Genomic DNA, 19,103 nt, shown 5'->3' on the forward strand with positions numbered 1-19,103 from the left:
CTGTAATGGTATTATCATGCCTGCGTGCTTCACTGTTCCTGTGGAGATTAAACGCTTTATCATTGTCTTGGCTACAAACAGTCCCCATTCCCAACATGCATCCCATAATCAAACCCCTTCCCATTCAGATCCACCAGGCTGCCACTCTTAACAACACCATCACACACTGCCTGAGGGAGAGTCAGGAGAGAAAGAGAGTGCGAGAGCGAGCGAGCGAGAGAGCATAGGATTATCAGGGCATCCCTACGTTCGGGGTTATGTGGATGAACTGGACATCATTAACTTTTTAATTTTTTTTTTTTTAGCTTTTTGCTCCATATATCTCATGTTATTGCTGTGGCACTTCTTTCTCAGCTCAAGAAAGTCCATGACCATTGGCTGCTCATACACAGAATGTGAAGTGAGGCTCTTCTCGGTGTGCTGAAGGCTACATTGTGTCAGTCTGAAGTACTATCAAAATGCTTGGGTTGGTAGCGCAGGCCTGTCTGACAAGACTATGTCCTGGGGACATGTAGTCTAGCCCTGTTGTGCTGAGAAAGAACCAGTCGCTGTAAATGAGGATGATGTCTGTGACCTCGCAGTGCACTGATCTGGAATCAGCCAGGCAATCAATCCTCCCACTCAATCTCAGCTCAGCAGATGTACTGACAGCTCCACACAACATTGAGGGGTTAAGGTGCAAAAACAACAACAGCTAACAAAACAGGCACACTAGAATAACACTATTCATGATTTTTATTTTAGAACATATTTTATTTCTGGATAGTGTATTACAGTAAACAATGGATCTCATGACTCTAACCCAGACCAGAGCTAGAAGGGCACCAGACCAGAGCTAGAGGTGCACTAGAAGAGAAAGGAGTCATTGAGGAGCAGAACCGGCATACCAGTATCGCGATACTCGTTAGTATCGTGGCAAGGAAACAAAACATGAAGAGGATTTAACTTCTTCAGGAAAACAGTCCTAATGTTGGAAACAAACATTATGTTGTCATCCAGAGTCACATTTATTCATTTCCCAAGCTACAGCACACAATATTTTAAATACAGCAGGATTTTAAAAGGATCAAAGTGTTTTTGTCTGTTTGGTGTTTTCATTTTTGCCATGGAAAAAATATTACGATGCTGGTATCGTCCCGGCCCTACTAGTTGGTACCAACAATGCTTTCTCTAGTCTACAGATTGTTGTCTAAGGTTAAGTATGGGCATAGAGACTGAGTGTTGGAGTGTGTGTGTGTGTGTGTAAATGTGTCTCTGAGCTGTTAAAGAGAGTCTCTGATCACAGTGCAGATACTGTAGATCCTGCAGCCCTTAGGGAGGATAAGCTCTTATCTTTCGGCTAAATCCCAAAAGTCGTTAAAGGGGCTCCGGAGTTGCTTAGAAGTCCAACTAATTAGAGTTCAAATCATTTTCGGTAACACTTTACATGACACCTAGCGTCATAACATGTAATGACACAGCCATAACCATGTCATAATAGCTGACATAACTTGTCATAATATGGACATAACACTGTCTTTACACATATTCAGACCAGTTGTGACTTATATAGCATTATTCTGTGTCTGGTTATGACATCTACATAAGGCAAAAACATTCCATTACACCATAGCCTACTTGTCCACAGTATGTTACATACAATTTTCAGATATTGACCATATTAAATTATCATTGTGATTGCACACAAATCAGACGTGCACCTAGCTCAATGCTCTGTTGCTGATGACTGGGATGAATGCATAAACAGATTTCAGGAGCAGGACAAGACACCCTCTTTTTGACTGATGACTGACATAAGGGCATGTAACGTGATAGGTCTATCTGGCTCATATGATTATGATGGTCATAATGCTTCTTGACAGAGGAATAAAGTGTATTTTCTACAAGTTATCTAAAATATGATGGCGGACAAAATTGACAAAATAATTCACGACAACAACAACAGACTTTAAAAAAAGAGAGGGAAAAAACTATTGAATAAATGTGGGTTTTGACACTTATGTAGATGTCACAACCAACCATAAAATAACCCAATATGTCTACAGTTCACAAAGCACGATCAATGAGTTATCAAGCTAGCTAAATACTGTACAATGCAGCAACCCTTTGTTTCAGATGTATAGAAAACAATAAACTAGCCTGGTCATTCTTGACAGACATTCCATTAGGGTCGAGATGAGGTGAGAGCCGTTGTGTGGAACGCTGCCCACTCTCAAACAAAACAACAGTCACAGTGTGGATCAAAGCGCCGTATGTAGTATTTTTCTGTCGAGCCTCCCGCTGCTCCTCCGTCCTGGCACAAACACGCATCTGCATTTGTTGTCCTGAAGTCAAAAAGCGAAACGCGGCAGGCACAAAGAGAGACCAGACAAATCCACAGGGCGAGGGCGAGAATGAAAGATGGACAGAAAAACAGAGAGAGTGAAAGAGTTGGAGAAAAACAAAAGCTGTCTGTTGCTTCCAGTGTCCCCCCGACTTACCACCCCCCACTACGAACTTCTTCTCTCCCTCAGCAGCCCTGGGAAGCACAGGAGGTTGGTGGCACCTTAATTGGGGAGGACGGGCTCGTGGTAATGGCTGGAGCAGAATTAGTGGAATGGTATCAAATACATGCCAATCCATTTGCTCCTTTCAAGTCATTATTATGAGCCGTCCTCCCCTCAGCAGCCTCCACTGGTGGGAAGGTATGAGCAGGCAGCCGTAATGGAAAAGAGAGGAGACCAACAGGCCCATCTATAACAGGCTAGATAGTGGTGTATGGGTGCCGTTAAGCCTGGGCGATGGTGTCATTAAGTGCGAGTGCGTGATAAATGCACTCTGCTTGTCGTATTTGAGATTCTCATTAGTCTGTGTGCAGGAGGGAACCGGAGGCTATTACTCTTGTGGCTGTGGTGACACCGCACAGAGTGTGCGTCTGTATCTATTGTCTGTGTTTTGTTGTGTACTGGACGTGTGTACAAAGGGAACGTGTGTGGCGAATGTACAACTGTGAGGGTGTGTAAAAGAGTTTGATAATAATCTCCTTCTGTGTCATGGTGAAATGCTCTGTAGGTGTGTACATACAGTGAGTATACAAGAACACCTGCTCTTTCCATGACATACTAACTGCTATGATCCCTTATTGATGTCACTTGTTAAATCCAATTCAAATCAGTGTAGAAGAAGGGGAGAAGACAGGTTAAAGAAGGATTTTTAAGCGTTGAGACATGGATTGTGTACGCGTCCCATTCAGAGGGCGAATGGGCAAGACAAAAAATGTAAGTGCCTTTCAATGGGGTATGGTAGTAGGTGCCATGCACACCTGTTTGTGTCAAGAACTGCAACGCTGCTGGATTTTTCACACTCAGAAGTTTCCCCATGTGTATCAAGAATGGTCCACCACCCAAAGGATATCCAGCCAACTTGACAACTATGGAAAGTATTGGAGTCAATAGGCCAGCATCCCCCTGGAACACTTTCGACACCATGTAGAGTCCATGCCCAACGAATTGAGACTGTTCTGAGAGCAAAAGCGGGGGCAACTCATTATTAGGAAGGTGTTCTCAATGTTTGGTATACTCAGTGTATATAGAAAGTGAACGTGTGTTTTTGCTTTGTGTGTTGTGTCAGGTTTCTCAAATGCTCCCTTCAAGGTACAGACAGCCACAGCTATAGCAGCAGCCAGCCGCAGAACGACCTGTGGGTCGTCTGGACGTCTGCTCTGCTCCAATCAATACTTGGAGGTGTCCTGTTACCCTGTCTTCCCTAAGCCTCCGCTCCCCCCTGCTCAACGGGCAGGCAGGCAGCCTTTTGTTGGCAGTTGTTCATATCAGCTCTGGCTTATCATAGAACATCACAGGAAATGTGAGAACAGCAACGTACAGGTCAGTGACACTTTTCATTTGTCTCGGGTGATAGGGTTTGTCAAACTATTCCTGGGCTGCCTCATCACCGACCGCATTTGCTCACTTAGAGGTTGACTTTCCCCCCTCATGTGAAATGTGGCGACGCTATACTGCTATCTTGACCTTGATGTTGAATTGCATCATGTTTTGAATTGAATTTATTTTTGAATAGGAAAAGTCCTCCTGAATGGAGATGGCATTGTACTGCAATAGAAAGTGGTGCGACACATTCCGCACAACTAAGAAGGATATGAGAAGAGTTTTTAAAATAGATGCCCTTTGCAGTATCTGCTCTACAAATCATCACGTTAGAAAATTAACTAGCTAAATCTAAATGGAGTGAGATATTTTTAAAGCTATAAGACGACACTCTATAAACAGGTCTTGGTGATTGTGGATGTCTAAGGAGTCAAATTAACCAATATGGTACTGGGGTACAAATGAACTTTTCCTAAATAGGTGTTCCAAATAAAGTGTGCCAGGATATTAGATTTTCAAGTTGTCATTAAGGCAACATCAAAATAGTTTTTAATGGATTGTGTACTTGAAATAACTTTCTAAATATAATTTTCACGGTTTACTTCTCAATCTGACCCAGGTCTTACATTGAATTACCAAGATAACATGCTACTAATTATTTGGATGGTCAATATTACTTTGAAAATAACTCAACATGCTATAAAACAGCTCCTTCTGATAGTTTTATTGTTTATTTACACAAATCTGCCCAACAGACTACATTAGCGCAAAGTCAAAATGTATAAACACGCAATAAAATGTACATATCACGACTGCACCCATTTTTTCCCTCTTAAATCTTTCAAATTTGTTGTCTGGCATTCATCCAATTCAAATCCATTTGAAACTGTACACACACACACACACACACACACACACTTTTAAAAGGACCCGCCAAAACATTCCATGCAGTGCTACGCCTGGGCGTTAGGGTTCATAAAATCCCCAAATAGCAAGTGATGCCTTGTAAAGCGAAGGTTGACTTTGCAAGTCGGGTCTCTTACACCATAACCCTACGATAGTTCAGTTTCAATTGAAACAGACTGACATCTCTAACAAGGCCCAGGTATAGTTACAGCACAAATAAAAATGATCCAATGTTCAAATTGTCTTCCAGAGTAGAAACTATAGCAATATTATTTATTTTGGGAGAGGTAACAATTACATTTGAGTCTATCCTATTAAATGACTAATCGTACAGTAAAAAGGCAAAAGTAGCTTCCTTTGTGTTGAAATGCCATGCCAATTAAAGTCTGGAAGTAGCAATAGTGACAACTACCTTCCATTATGTTACATCCCTGTGCCATCTAAAATTAGCCATGCTCATGGATTTAGTCTCTCTCCCAGGGTAGAGATACACTTTAATCTCTGTTATTTTTTTCTTCATTCCTGGGATTGGCGGTGCAGATGTCTTTTCTGTGTGCTAAAGCTCCACAGCCATATGTCACCACTGCCCTGTCCATGACACACACACTTTTAATCAGAGCTCAGTGATGGACCACATTGTGTCCTTTAGACCCGAAGCTTTGAGTCCTGGACTGATACAGCCGTGCTCTAAGCCGGTTGGCTGCCTGCATCCAGTACTGAGCTTCATCACACACATTCCTGGGTAGCAAAAAGTTAATAACTGTGAGTTACTGTGACCCATAGGAGTCTCATTATATTTACATATTTTAGTGGCATTTAACAAACTGAAAATATACAGACGATAGAGGGAAAGTCCTCTATCCCTATAGCCCAGGGAACATCAACTAGCGGATGGTCAGGGGGCCGGAACATAAATACAAATAATTTGTAGACAGCAAATGGACCGCAGGAAGCCCAAACAGACACACTACATGACCAAAAGTATGTGGACACCTGCTTGTCGAACATCACATTCCAAAATGAGGTGCATTAATATGGAGTTGGTCTCCCTTTCGTTGCTATAACAGCCTCCACTCTTCTGGGAAGGCATTCTACCAGATGTTGGAACATTGTTGTGGGAATTTGCTTCCATTCAGCCATAAGAGCATTTGTGAGGTCGGGCACGGATGTTGGGCAATTAAGCCTGGCTCGCAGTCGACTTTCCAATTCATCCCAAAGATGTTCGATGGGGTTGAGGTCAGGGCTATGTGCAGGCCAGTCAAGTTCTTCCACAACGATCTCGACAAATCATTTCTTATTGGACCTCGCTTTGCGCACGGGTGCATTGTCACACTGAAACAGGAGAGGGCCTTCCCCAAACTGTTGCCACAAAGTTGGAAGCACAGAATCATCTAGAATGTCATTGTATGCTGTAGCATTAAGATTTCCCTTCAGTGGAGCTAAGGGACCTAGCCCGAAACATGAAAAACAGCCCATACCATTATTCGGGCAGGTAGCGTTCTCTTGGCATTTGCCAAACCCAGATTCTTCCACCGGACTGCCAGATGGTGAAGTGTGAATCATCACTCCGGAAAACGCGTTTCCACTGCTCCAGAATCCAATGGCGGTGAGTTTTACACCACTCCAGCTGACGCTTGGCATTGTGCATGGTGATCTTAGACTTGTGTGCGGCTGCATGGCCATGGAAACCCATGTAATGAAGCTCCTGACAAATAGTCCTTGTGCTGACGTTACTTCTAGAGGCAGTTTGGAACTCGGTAGTGAGTGTTGCAACTAAGGACAGACAATTTTTACAGGCTATGCGCTTCAGCGGTCCCATCCTGTAAGTTTGTGTGGCCTACCATTTTGCGGCTGAGCCATTGTTGCTCCTAGATATTTCCACTTCACAATAACAGCACTTACAGTTGACCGGGGCAACTCTAGCAGGGCAGACATTTGATGAACTGACTTGTCGGAAAGGTGGCATCCTATGACGGTGCCACGTTGAAAGTCTCTTTAGTGAGGCCATTCTACTGCCAAATGTTGGTCTATGAAGATGGCTGTTTGCTCAATTTTATACACCTGTCAGCAACGGGTGTGGCTGAAATAGCCGAATCCACTCATTTCAAGGGGTGTCCACATACATTTGTGGATATATAATGCATAATGTTTGACTAAAACAATCATTTCAAACCTTGCGTACATTTATATATGATCACGTGTTTCTCTTCTTGGGAACAGATTTCTAAAATTAAAGTCACTTGTAGCTGATTTCCTGGTTGTTAGTCTGATGTCCAACAAAAAATTATTATTATTATTATTTATTTTTTTAACTTGCTCTAGCCTCTTAGGCAGCCAAGCCAAGGGTGTATGTAGTCAAGTCAATCAAGAAAGGTCAGATGTGAAACAGGCTGATGCGGATTAATGTTGACAATAAATGACATGATAATGCAGATGGCAGATGAAAGACTTCACCCACACTCGTGTTCTAATGTTCAACATCAAATCAGAATTCCTACTCTCTCAGAATGTACTGTACTTTAAGGACAGTGCGCGCACGTGTGCGTGTGTGCATGCATGTGCGCCCACCAATTATGTAGATTTTAAAAGCATTCTAGGTTCACCTCGATGCCCTGCACTGAAAAAGCACAGACAAGGGGCAATGTCAAGATGACAAGTGCAAACAGCCAAAAGCTAAAAAAGGACTTCCTATTAAAACTAAAGTAGCTATTTTGGATGACAGCCAACTGTCCAAGTAAATCAATTTGAATTTGTTCAGGAGTTATCTGAAGGGTGAAAGTGATGTAATTTTAATAAGCAAATATGAACTTTAGGATGATTAAATGAATTTAGATGTTTTCCCTCAAAGTGAACATTATTCAATAGCTGAACACATTTGCATACATGAAGTTACATTCCAAGAAAGCTCAGTACATGTCTTAAGTCAAATGGCAAAAACAAGCAAGTCCCATTACCTTACAGTACATAGTTAAAGGCAAACCTGCATTCATTAATCTACTGAATTTTCTTTCATTCGTTTAATGTAAAACATCGCAAAGGCTTTAGGACTTTCTAAATCTGCAACAAAACCAGGACTCCTACTTTTAGAGCCAACAAGCATCATTCTGAAATGAGAGCACTTTCAGTATTTATTTAGACCTCAAACCAAGAGTCTGGCAAAGAATCACCCTGGGAGGTGGTTTAGTGGGGTATAGCAAAACACAATCAGGAAACCTGAATCTCCTACCTGACTGATGTCTTCATCCAGACCTGACCGTGTGGAGAGGAGAAAAGGAGAAGAGGAGAGAGAGTAGGACAGAGGGTAGTGGAGGTCAGATAGGCCATACATAACCAGCTCTGCTGTTGACATTGTAGAACTCATTCTGTGGTTGTAGAGGCATTTCTCTTCCACTTTGGTGAGAGGATTTATTTACATGTCTCTGCCTGCAGCTTTCATTTGGCAAGATTTTACGGAGTGAGCGAGTCCTAGGGTTTGGGGGAGTAAGGTCTGCAGATAGTCTTGTTGACAGTAGAGCTGTTATCACAGACGGAGTGCTGCTTGTCTCCTCACAGCTTAAGTACTTAAGGGTGTGTGTGTGTGTGTGTGTGTGTGAGAGAGAGAGAGAGAGAGAGAGAGAGAGAGGTTTGGATCGAACCCTACAGCATGGAGTGTCTGAGAAGACACCTCATAAAAAATTCCATGCTGTGTGAAGTTCATATTTTTTCAGAGGAACGTTAACTGGATGAAGAAGTTGCATCACTTATTTGGCCCCTTTAACATTCCATGTGGAAGGAAAATGGCCGCCAAGTTACTTCGAACTCAGCAAAGTACAAAAGCAGAGCATGTCCTTAACTACATATGAGGACACCAAGGGTTGGACCTCAATTTTTTGCAATAAAATAAAAATATATATTTTGTACACAATAAAGAAAATAAATTATGGGTCAATTACGGGTCAACATCTAAATATTGTTCCTGGCACTCATCAAAGCTCAGAAGAATAATTAATTTGAACATTCTAATCGCGCCTGCCTTTGCGAACAAGTAGAATTGTGAACAGTGGTTTGTTCGTTATGATAACCTGCATCCCCCTGATTTGCCTCCCAGATTTGCCTTTTTAACAGCACATTCACCACTCTCACAAACAGCTAACTCGGCCCTCTTGCGGCACAGGCCGGGGGCCGAGTTATTTTACTTATTCCACATTTTGTTATGTTACAGCCCGAATTCAAAACTTACACACAATAACCCATAATGAAAAAGTGACATTTTTTCAAATTTTAACAAATGTATTGAAAATTATAAAGAATTACCTCATTTACACAAGTATTCACACCCCTAAGTAAATACTTTGTAGAAGCACCGTTGGCAGCGATAAGGCTGTAAGTCTTTCTGGGTAGGTCTCTAAGAGCTAGACAACCACTAAGGTCTTGCCATAGATTTTCAAGCAGATTTAGTCAAAACTGTAACTCTGCCATTCAGGAACACTCATTGTCTTTTTGGTAAGCAACTCCAGTGAAAATTTGGCCTTTTAGTTTATTGTCCTGCTGAAAGGTGAATTCAACTCCACCTGTCTGGTTGAAAGCAGAGTGAACCAGTTTTTCCTCTAGGATTCTGCCTGTGCTTAGCTGCATTCCATTTCAATTTTATCATGAAAAACTCCCCAGTCCTTAACAATTACAAGCATAACAATAACATGATGCAGCCATCACTATGTTTGAAAATATGGAGAGTTGTATTGGATTTGTTCCCAAACTTGGGGTCAGGGTCCCATGTGGGGTCCCATGAGAAAATCTGTACTAATCTTATCAAACAAGTTAGGAACATAAAAAAGAGGATATGTTGCAATATGAACATCTCCACATGGCCTATCTTCCCTATAGGCCTACATTAAAATGCAATCAAAATGAAAACACAGTTGAAAGTTTTCGCTTCGTCGCTATTTAATTCCTTGAGAGGAAGAACACACAGAGGAGATATTGTGAACGCTTCTCCAGCCTAGCTCGTTTCTTTCTCACTCATCTCCACTATGTTGCCTCCCATGGTCTCTAAGGACCAGCCGAGGTTGGGGTGCATTAGCATTCCCACACAGAAGATCCCACAGATGCTCAGGGGAAAGTCCCACAGGATGCAATGATCTGTGGATCAATATCTGGAGCTTAACGCATTGTGTTCACAGAATATTAAGTCATCGTGGGAAAGTTATCCCATCACGCTCCAGGTGAAAAGAGCCAAAGCCCACAATTATCCTAAGCCAGCCAGCCACCCACCCACCACGCTACGGTTTGAGATGATAAATGCAAATCATACCAATGAACAGAGGAAAAACTACTTTGAGGCAGGAGTCTGTCGAATTACAAAATACGAAAGCTGCATCTGTAAGCAAAATATTGACGCATGAATCAAAAGTAGGCAACATGCATCAACGTGCGTTGAAACATAGGAACTGGATTTATTTGAAGTGTCCACAGGGACTTCGGACATTCAGACACAAACTCGTTGCTCAAATGTCGACAACGGTAACTGTGTAAACAGAACATCTCGTTGTTGACATCCTGACATGTACAGTGCCTATATTGCTGTAAACCCCTGAGTCTCCTAGACCTACCATTAGTCTGACTCGTCTATGTCAAATCCCTCCTTGTCCCTTCTTTTCCAGGGTAGCGGAGCGGAGAGCCTGTGACAGGTTACGCGCGCATCCACTGCACACATCATTGATAGTAATGGGGGGGGGGGTAAAGTAGGCAGGGAGGGGTGTGTGTGAGAAAGTGTGTATGCAGGGGGGTTAGCAAGTCAGGATTACACAAGCGGAGCATGAGTTCCGCTCCGCGAGATCAATTTATGTCACCAAACGGCATGACAACCAGTCCCCTCCCAGTCACCATCTGCCTTGTCCCCAAGCCAATTTGTCACAGCACATTCATGTGTGGTGATGCCCTCCTTTAACATTGAGGAAGATGGCTGTGGGGAAAATAAGAAAGGAAGGAAGTAAAGAAAGGAGGAAGGGGAAAATAGCACTGGCAGCACACTTATTGAGGTACTACTGGTATGGACTGGTGTCAGAACTTAGTTCGCACCCAACTGAATTAGAATGACCTAATTGAGGTGAACACTCTCCAGCATTTTCTCACGTAAGATGGCGTCATTCTAACGTGACATACAGTTGCCAGGAGCCATCTGTCTAAACAAACGTGGAAGAATCATCTCTAAGAATCATGATGACCTAACACTAGTTCCTAATTCTCCACTCTCCGTAGCTATGATGCACTGGCTACTACGGCAAACAATGCTCGATCAGCTGAGCCAACCAGTGAATGGCCATTAGAGTAGGTTGTTTGCCAGCTTGCTGATGAAGTTGTACGGCACCAAAGTTATGGGACTGTTTTAAGAAATCAGCATGTGTCTGACTGACAGCTGGCACTGTGCCTTGCTACTTTGTAACATTTGGCCAATGCCATAACGCTGCGAAAGAGTGGTCAGCTGTGCTGCAGAACTCAGCCCACTAGTCACGGCAGAACAGAAACTGCCTTATCATGAAAACTCACTAGTGCTATTAGCTAGAATTTCACTACACTAGCTAACGGGAGTATTCAGCAACGAATGTGTAGTGAGGGCCAGCCAACGAGAGCATACAGGTTGCAGTGGTTGGTAGTATATGGGGCTTTGGTGACAAAACGGATGGCACTGAGATAGACTGCATCCAATTTGCTGAGTAGAGTGTTGGAGGCTATTTTGTAAATGACATTGCCGAAGTCAAGGATCGGTAGGATAGTCAGTTTAACGAGGGTATGTTAGGCAGCATGAGTGAAGGATGCTTTGTTGCAAAATGGGAAGCTGATTCTAGATTTAATTTTGGATTCTTAATATGAGTCTGGAAGGAGAGTTTGCAGTCTAACCAGACACCTAGGTATTTGTAGTTGTCCACATATTCTAAGTCAGACCCGTCCAGAGTAGTGATGCTAGGCGGGCGGGCAGGTGCGGGCAAGCAATCGGTTGAAGAGCATGCATTTAGTTTTACTTGCATTTAAGAGCAGTTGTATGGCATTGAAGCTCGTCTGGAGGTTAGTTAACACAGTGTCCAAAGAAGGGCCAGAAGTATACAGAATGGTGTCTTCTGCGTAGAGGTGGATCAGAGAATCACCAGCCGCAAGAGCGACATCATTGATGTATACAGAGAAAAGAGTCAGCCCGAATCATCTCATATGTATTTGCTGTATTCTATTTAATGCCACTGACGTTGGTCGTCCTAATATTTAAATATTTCTTAATTCCATTACTTTTCGATTTGTGTGTGTTGTTGTGAATTGTTACAAATATTTCTGCACTGTTGAAGCTAGTAACACAAGCATTTCCCTACACCTGCAATAACATCTGCTAAATGTGTATGTGACCAATACAATTTGATTTCAGCCAGAAAGCAGGTCGCTAGTTAGCTAGCAAATTTTTGTGCACATTTCAATTTTCATACTGATTCTACAACCACAAAACACCTTTAGCTTTATGTAGAATTAGGTAAAGACTTTCTCAAAAAAACCATCAATATCAGCTACGGGTTTATAGTGTTTGGTAAGATTGGTAAGATTAACTGAGTCTTAAGGATGAAAGGGGGTTCAGTTTTGAGGATGAAATTAGTGTTTTCTAGTTATCAGACAGATCAGTGAAGACCCTCCAGTGGCAATGGAAAAAAGGTTGGATTAATGTCTTATATGAGCTGTTATAGAGTAGTGAGGTTTTGGACAGGGCAATAAACTGGTGCCAACCAAGGCATTAAAGGAGTGTACACTACAAATCAGAGCTTATTTCTTACCATCTTTCACTAGAAAAAGCAGTGAAACAACCTTTGCAGCGATGCATGGAAGATATGAATAGAATTTCACACATTTGTGCCAGTGTGTGAGGCCAGTGGGACGGGGACAGTGCTTTATTGCGAAATGACTGGGTGACAAGGTATGAAAGCAATGTGAGACACAGTCCTCTCATATACACACACACACCGTTTGCTGTGACAAGTCCCGCCATTCAGTGCTCCGTCTGATCACATTACATGCCTTTGCTCCCACTGACTGGTGTTCCTTCCCATTTTACCGTTTGTGGCAGCCATAATGAAAAGCAGAAAATGGCCAACCATATCAGAGCCAGCTGTAGACACCCAACTACTCTGCCAGTGACCAATTGAGCACAACACCTATATCCTCTTTCTACATGGCCTGCACACCAAACCCTAATGCATTGTTTGCCTGCTAACATATTTGACACCAATGGAAGTGGCTGGCATGCACTCACTTTGATTGATGCACAACGCTACACAATGGCCCGTGATGTTTGTATACATAGCCGGCCAAAAGAGGGCTATCAGTACAAAGCCAATGCACATCAAGGGGTATGAACGCAGGTGTGTCCAATGTGAACCCTCGTCCCGTCAAAACGCTGAAAATACGGGCAACAGGGAGTGAAAAGGGTGACAGAGACAGAATTGCAGCTGTGTTGTTATATAAAGCATTGAGGGCGGTTGTCCAACAAAGCCGGGCCTATACAGATAAGGTTTCAAATGAAAGTCCTGAAGAGCTCATTTCCACTGCGGACAACAATCACTTCATGATGTGAGGGCTCACGTAGTCAGCTACGGGTGTTATCCGGAAGGACATTGAAACATCAACAGCAGGCATCATAGCACACCACTCGGTGACCTTTGAGCTATAGAACACCAATTAGATACGAGTCAGCATTTATTACAGCCAGCATGTTTGACGTCATACTCCATCTAAACCCATGGGTTAGACTACTTTGGATCCTGTTTCCAAGCCAAGATTCTATGTCTGAAATGTAGACATGAAGAGGGAAGAATAATGGTGACAGTACTCACTTTCTGTATCAGTACAGATGGATGGTTATTGGTTACACCGTCAAATGGCCCAGTTGATCTTTGGTTCCTCCCAACAGAGGTGAAGAATTCAGAGGGTCCGATCCGATAAGTACGGAGGGGTTGTGCAGTTGGGGGAGGGTCAGGGGGTTGAAACCCCCCTCAGATATTTTCACAATTAGTTTTGCAATCCTCAGCAAACTTCCTGTGAGAGAAAAAAAAAAACAAGAGACGAACAACATGAGCGGTGCGCTGCAGCAGTGATGGCCCAGTACGTAAACAACGGGAGGGAGAGCACAGCTGAGCTGCAAACACACAGGCTAATAACCTCTGCCTTTTCAACGCACAGCCTCGGCAGGATACTGCAACGGGCCGCTGACCCATGACTGAGGAAGACGTGCGGAGGGGGGCAAACATCCTCTTAGCATAATCTCCTCAGTCGCTTTACTGTCATAACATAGCAGCATAACACAAGCAGATGAGCTCTAAATATAACCAGATGCGTGGGGCTCCACAGGGGTTGAGGCGGTGAGGCGACAGAGAAGCTGCAGAGCTACAGTATAGTGTGAGAACTTCTCTCTATACTTATCCATTTCCCCATAATCTCAAATTGTTTAGATTATTCAAACAGCCTACAATGGATGTGGAATATAGACACTAATGGAAAAAAGAGCTGTCAATCATCTAAGGTTGTTTGTTACATAGTAACGCTAACAGCCTACTGGTACTTCATATAAAGTTGCTGCTAACAACTCTGTGTTACAAATGGCTATTCCACTGAAGCTTGTTTATGAGCTTCAGAACCATCTGGGAGATTGAATTATAACCGGCCTTGTCAGCTAACTGTATCATCATGGTTTTACCATCTCTCCTAAAGAAACCCCCTTGCAGTGATGGGAACCCGTGACAGATGAACTTCCCTTCAATCCATTCCAGACTAATGGCATGTGGTCGATGACTCTTGCGCCCATCGCTAACAACCAGCGCTGACTAATGTCATGTGGTCGATGCGTCTTGCGCCCACAAATACGCCCCCGCCGCACATCCATTCATGCGCACAGGGTCGCACACAAATGGCTGCGGATTGCAGGTCGTGACCATGGAGCTCTCCCTTACATCCTGTAATTACTAACGTATGTCCACTCACTGAACTGACTCACACAGCCCAGCGGATGGAGGACATCAGTCTCTCTGACCCCCCTGGATATTAACCCAGCTGATTGCAGCTGCTATAGACTGCAGAGTGACTCAGGAGCCTAACCAACAGTGGTCTAATGCCCCCATGAATAAGGCTATAAACCCAGAACCACCCCAGCATTCTCCACATTAACTAGGCTAGCGTGGGTTCCTTGGCATAACGACCCACAGTGACTAAACCTATGTGGTGAAGAGGGGGACGCAAACCTTGGCTCACACGGTGTGGGTCGGTAAGTGGATGCATGTTGGTCTTCATGCCAAATGACATAGGTTCCCAATCATGGGACACAGAAGTTTGCTGTACACGATTGATGTCAGTGCTCAACTACAAATACCCTCTACAACTGATTTCCAGTTAAGACCACAGTGGTCACATTTGGCACAGAGCAGCCATTTTGGAGTGACACTAAACCATCAGAGGCCCTGTCAACATCTGTTGAATAGCTAATTTAGCAGCCTCTGGCACATAGGATAGCTCAAATTATGGTCAGCTGATTTCGTTGGCACACAATGTGTCTTTTCAGAGTTGAGACCAAGAGAAGGTATGAGCAAGGCGTTTTGTTGTTTGTGCTTGCTTGTTTGTTTGTTTTCCCCAGCCCAACATAGATTGACTTGCAGTATAGATTTCACGAAATTAAAACTTCTAGACGTGGTCTTTACTTTTTTTTTTCTTAAAACAAACCATACCATGCCCTGGAACCGAAGTTGAGAGAATTGGTTTTGGTGCACACATAAATATGGAGAATATAAATCATTCATCACGTTTTTACTATTCAGATTTTGTCCAATAATTTCTAATCTTATTGGCTTGGATTGGCCGCACTGAGCCTCCGTTTCCCCTGCTTGGTGTCTTGGTGTCACCCCCCCCAAAAAATTACAAATATTTTCACATGAACATCCCTTTGAACTGTAAAAAAATATTTATTCATGTGGATATTGACTTTGTCACATCAGCATGCTTTTGTGACTCAGTCGATGCCAAGCAGGGCTACGGGCCAGAAGGTTAAGGGTTCGCCGACCACAATGGACGAGCCACTCCCCCTGCCATTCTCATTACACCTACACTACAATCATAGCTGGCTGCAGATAATGATCAGCTAAGTGGAAATCAGATTTTCAACATTTTGATGCTATATTTATAATCATATAAAATATATGCAACAAATTTCCACCAACAGGTTTCTGTGCCAACACATCACAACCAATAAGCAAAGCATACCTACTTTCGCCGCGTTAATGTCACGGTTTGAGATTTCAACACCACAATCTGCACAGTTTGGAGACTGGAATTCTATTTTGGACGAATGTGCACAGGTAACCTACAGGAGATTTCTGAAGTAGTCTAATCAGATTAAAACATTGTGACTAGGGCTGTGACAATACCAGTATCGCAATATTTCTTCCATGGCAAAAATGAAAACATAAAGCAGCCCAAACTCTTTGGTCCTTAAAAAACCTACTGTATGTAAAATATTGTGTGCTATATCTTGAAAAATAAATAAACGTGACTCTGGATGACATCATAATGATCCCACTGGGCACAGATGTCAGTTCAAAATGTAGTTTTGATTTACATTTGGTTGAGTGAACATGAATTCAACAACAAATATGGTTTTAGGTTAAAAGTCAGGTAAAAAATAAGACAAAATGCTCTTACATTGATGACTTTTTGCAAATCCAATCAGTTTTCCACATTGATTCAACGTCATCCCTTTTAACTCTGCATTGTTGTAAAATGACCCGTAAGTAAGCATTTCACTGTTAGTCTAAAACGGTTGTTTACTAAGCATGTGACGAATTCATTTTATTTGATCACATTGATTTTCTTGGTTGAAATGATATGGACACTAGGGATTTAACATTTTATTACTGTTCAAGTACTCGCATGATTTTTTTGGGTGTACGAGTCAACTGGTGATATTATATTGTGGAAAACAATCTTCAAAAAAGCAGTAACCTCAGCAGTGGGGTTTGCTTGTAAAAGCCTATGACGGCAATGGCATAGCTTTGCTTTGTTAATATAGCAGGCCTTATCTCCTGAGCCCTTATCACAGTCAAGACACCTATCTCATAGTGATAAGTAAAAAAAACAAACATGTAAAATAACAGCATAAAATAGAACATAATGCCAGTACGAAGTGATGTGCATCTCGGGTCTGGAACAGCTGTTCTCAAAGAGTGATCATTTGAAACGGGGCTCGATACGGCGAGTTGAAATATTTTTTTCCAGGGTTACAAACCGAGATCTATCTTTCAATATACAGATGTTCCATTTAGAATATTCAAACTGTTCTTTGGAATTTTCCAAATGGATTAACAATTCCACATTGAATACTGCATGGTGATAACGTATGGCCATAGCATCTGTTTGGTGAGCAGGTTTGTGTATTTTCAGTGTGAAACCCGTCTATGTTTCGGCTAACCAATTCTAAAAATGGATCATGGCTTTCACCTGGTCAGTCTACGTCATGGAAATGTTTGGTACACTCAGTGTATTTTCCTACTTCAATCAAGCAGTCCATTTTGAATTAGTGATAAAACTTTTGTCATTTGGCAAGGAATGTAGCTTGTGTATTCCGTTAGTTAGATCCGTTATTATAGGCATTTATTTATGTAAACCTAACAGGAGCATGTGTTTCGGGAGCGGTCAGAACACAACTCAGCGAATGAGACAGGGAGGGGAAAGGGAATTTAGGGAGAAGGACTGTGTGATGCTTGGCTTGGTTTCTTCTTGGTTGTGCCCCGCAAATGCACATGAACTTTGTGAAGAATTTCACTTGCCATTTTGGGCATCCACAAAGCACATTCCACCAAATAATCTCAGGTTCAAATTTGAGCTTTGACGTCCATTCGAGTACTCATGCCCATCCCTAGTGGAAACAATGTTGATTCCACCTGTTTTTTCCCCCAGTGGGATATTTGTTTCCAACATTAGGGCAGATTTCATAAAGAAGTTAAATCCACTTTGTGTTTTGTCTCCTTGCCACGATACTAACGAGTATCGCGATACTGGTATAGTCCAGTCCCCTAATTGTGAATGGTTGTGTTTATGCCACACATGAAAGGTAATACATTTTAAAAGTTAAATGACAAATATTTAGGGTATATTAAAGCTTTATTGGTTCTACGTGCGTAAGGAATATCGGAGAAGAGGCAGACCACGCGTTAAGCTTTCCTGAATAACTGGGCCTGCTGGGAGCATATGTGGCCACATTTTTATAGGACGACTTGAGAGAATGATGATCCACAACAGACAGTGCATCTCAGTATCACAACTTAAAATACAGCCAGACTGGCTTGCTACTGTGCCTTTCTATGCCTTATAAACTGTTCAGTAGACCTCCTGATCCAAATGGAATGAAATATTCAAATCACAGGGCACTGTTATTCAAATGATATTTTCACTGCAGTTTACAGCCTAGAGTAGAATGTTGTACTCACTTGAAAACAATACTGAAATTATTCATTGTAATGTTGTGTTTTAGGTTAATCTAGGTAGGATACTTGTACTGTTCCTAAAGAGCAATACGGGAGCTGCGTGTCTCATGTCTTCACTGTTCTTTCCACTATATAGAAAATTGGTGCAGCTTTGAATGATTTTACATGTAGTATGATTGTCCAGATCTGCAATATGCAAACTAACAAACAATCCACCTACCACTTTTGTCACTATGAATGGTGGATAAAGGACAGGATAGACAGACTGGTAGACTATTGACCTGTGTGGTATAGTTAACGTGGGAAGTACCAAAACACCTTGACTTCCAGTAGGGGAGGCACATGCAAGCGGATGAGGACATGTGGCTAGGATGGAAGAAATTATAATATTAAAACCTGCAAAAGGGCGAATGCAAACCAGGTTAAAAAAAAGGAACTACCCCCCCTCATGCCCAGTTCATCTCTGCCCTCAAATCCCTCCTCCTTCCCTTGCAGGCTCCTCACCTCTTGCCTCCTTTCTTTATCTCTACCACTTCCAACCTTCACCTCCTACCATTTATGTGCAATTCCTCCCGCCTTCCAAAAAACCTCTTCAGTATCCTCCTTAAAAGTCTTTGCAAACCCTCCCTCCCTCCTCCACATCCTCCCTCCATCTCTCAGATCATTCTTCCCTCCAGATATCTCCCTCTAGGCATTGCGCTGGTTCGCTCTGCTGCAGAGGTGATCAATGGCCCCTGGCGCCTCGGGGCCCCTGGGCTCCTGAAATGCAGGTATTAATAATGCATAATGGCTGTCATATCCTCCATTAGCTTGGGGGAGACATGGGGCCCGGATGGCTGATTGATTACTAATTGGATTA

At 42.7% G+C, this 19,103-nt stretch overlaps 1 protein-coding gene across 3 annotated transcripts in view; it reads right to left on the reverse strand.

The window, feature by feature from the left end:
• Positions 1–19,103, reverse strand: part of LOC139364924 (semaphorin-6D-like) — a 122,466-nt gene that overhangs the window by 45,695 nt on the left and 57,668 nt on the right. For 2 of the 3 annotated variants that reach the window (XM_071102176.1, XM_071102156.1), the window contains exon 3: positions 13,613–13,814. The gene's annotated coding sequence lies outside the window, so the exon portion shown is untranslated. Of the gene's footprint in view, positions 1–7,995; positions 8,019–13,612; positions 13,815–19,103 lie in introns of all 3 variants that reach the window. The other variant, XM_071102166.1, reaches the window with a different exon arrangement.

Source organism: Oncorhynchus clarkii, chromosome 2 (genome assembly GCF_045791955.1).
Source record: "Oncorhynchus clarkii lewisi isolate Uvic-CL-2024 chromosome 2, UVic_Ocla_1.0, whole genome shotgun sequence".
Taxonomy (NCBI): domain Eukaryota; kingdom Metazoa; phylum Chordata; class Actinopteri; order Salmoniformes; family Salmonidae; genus Oncorhynchus; species Oncorhynchus clarkii.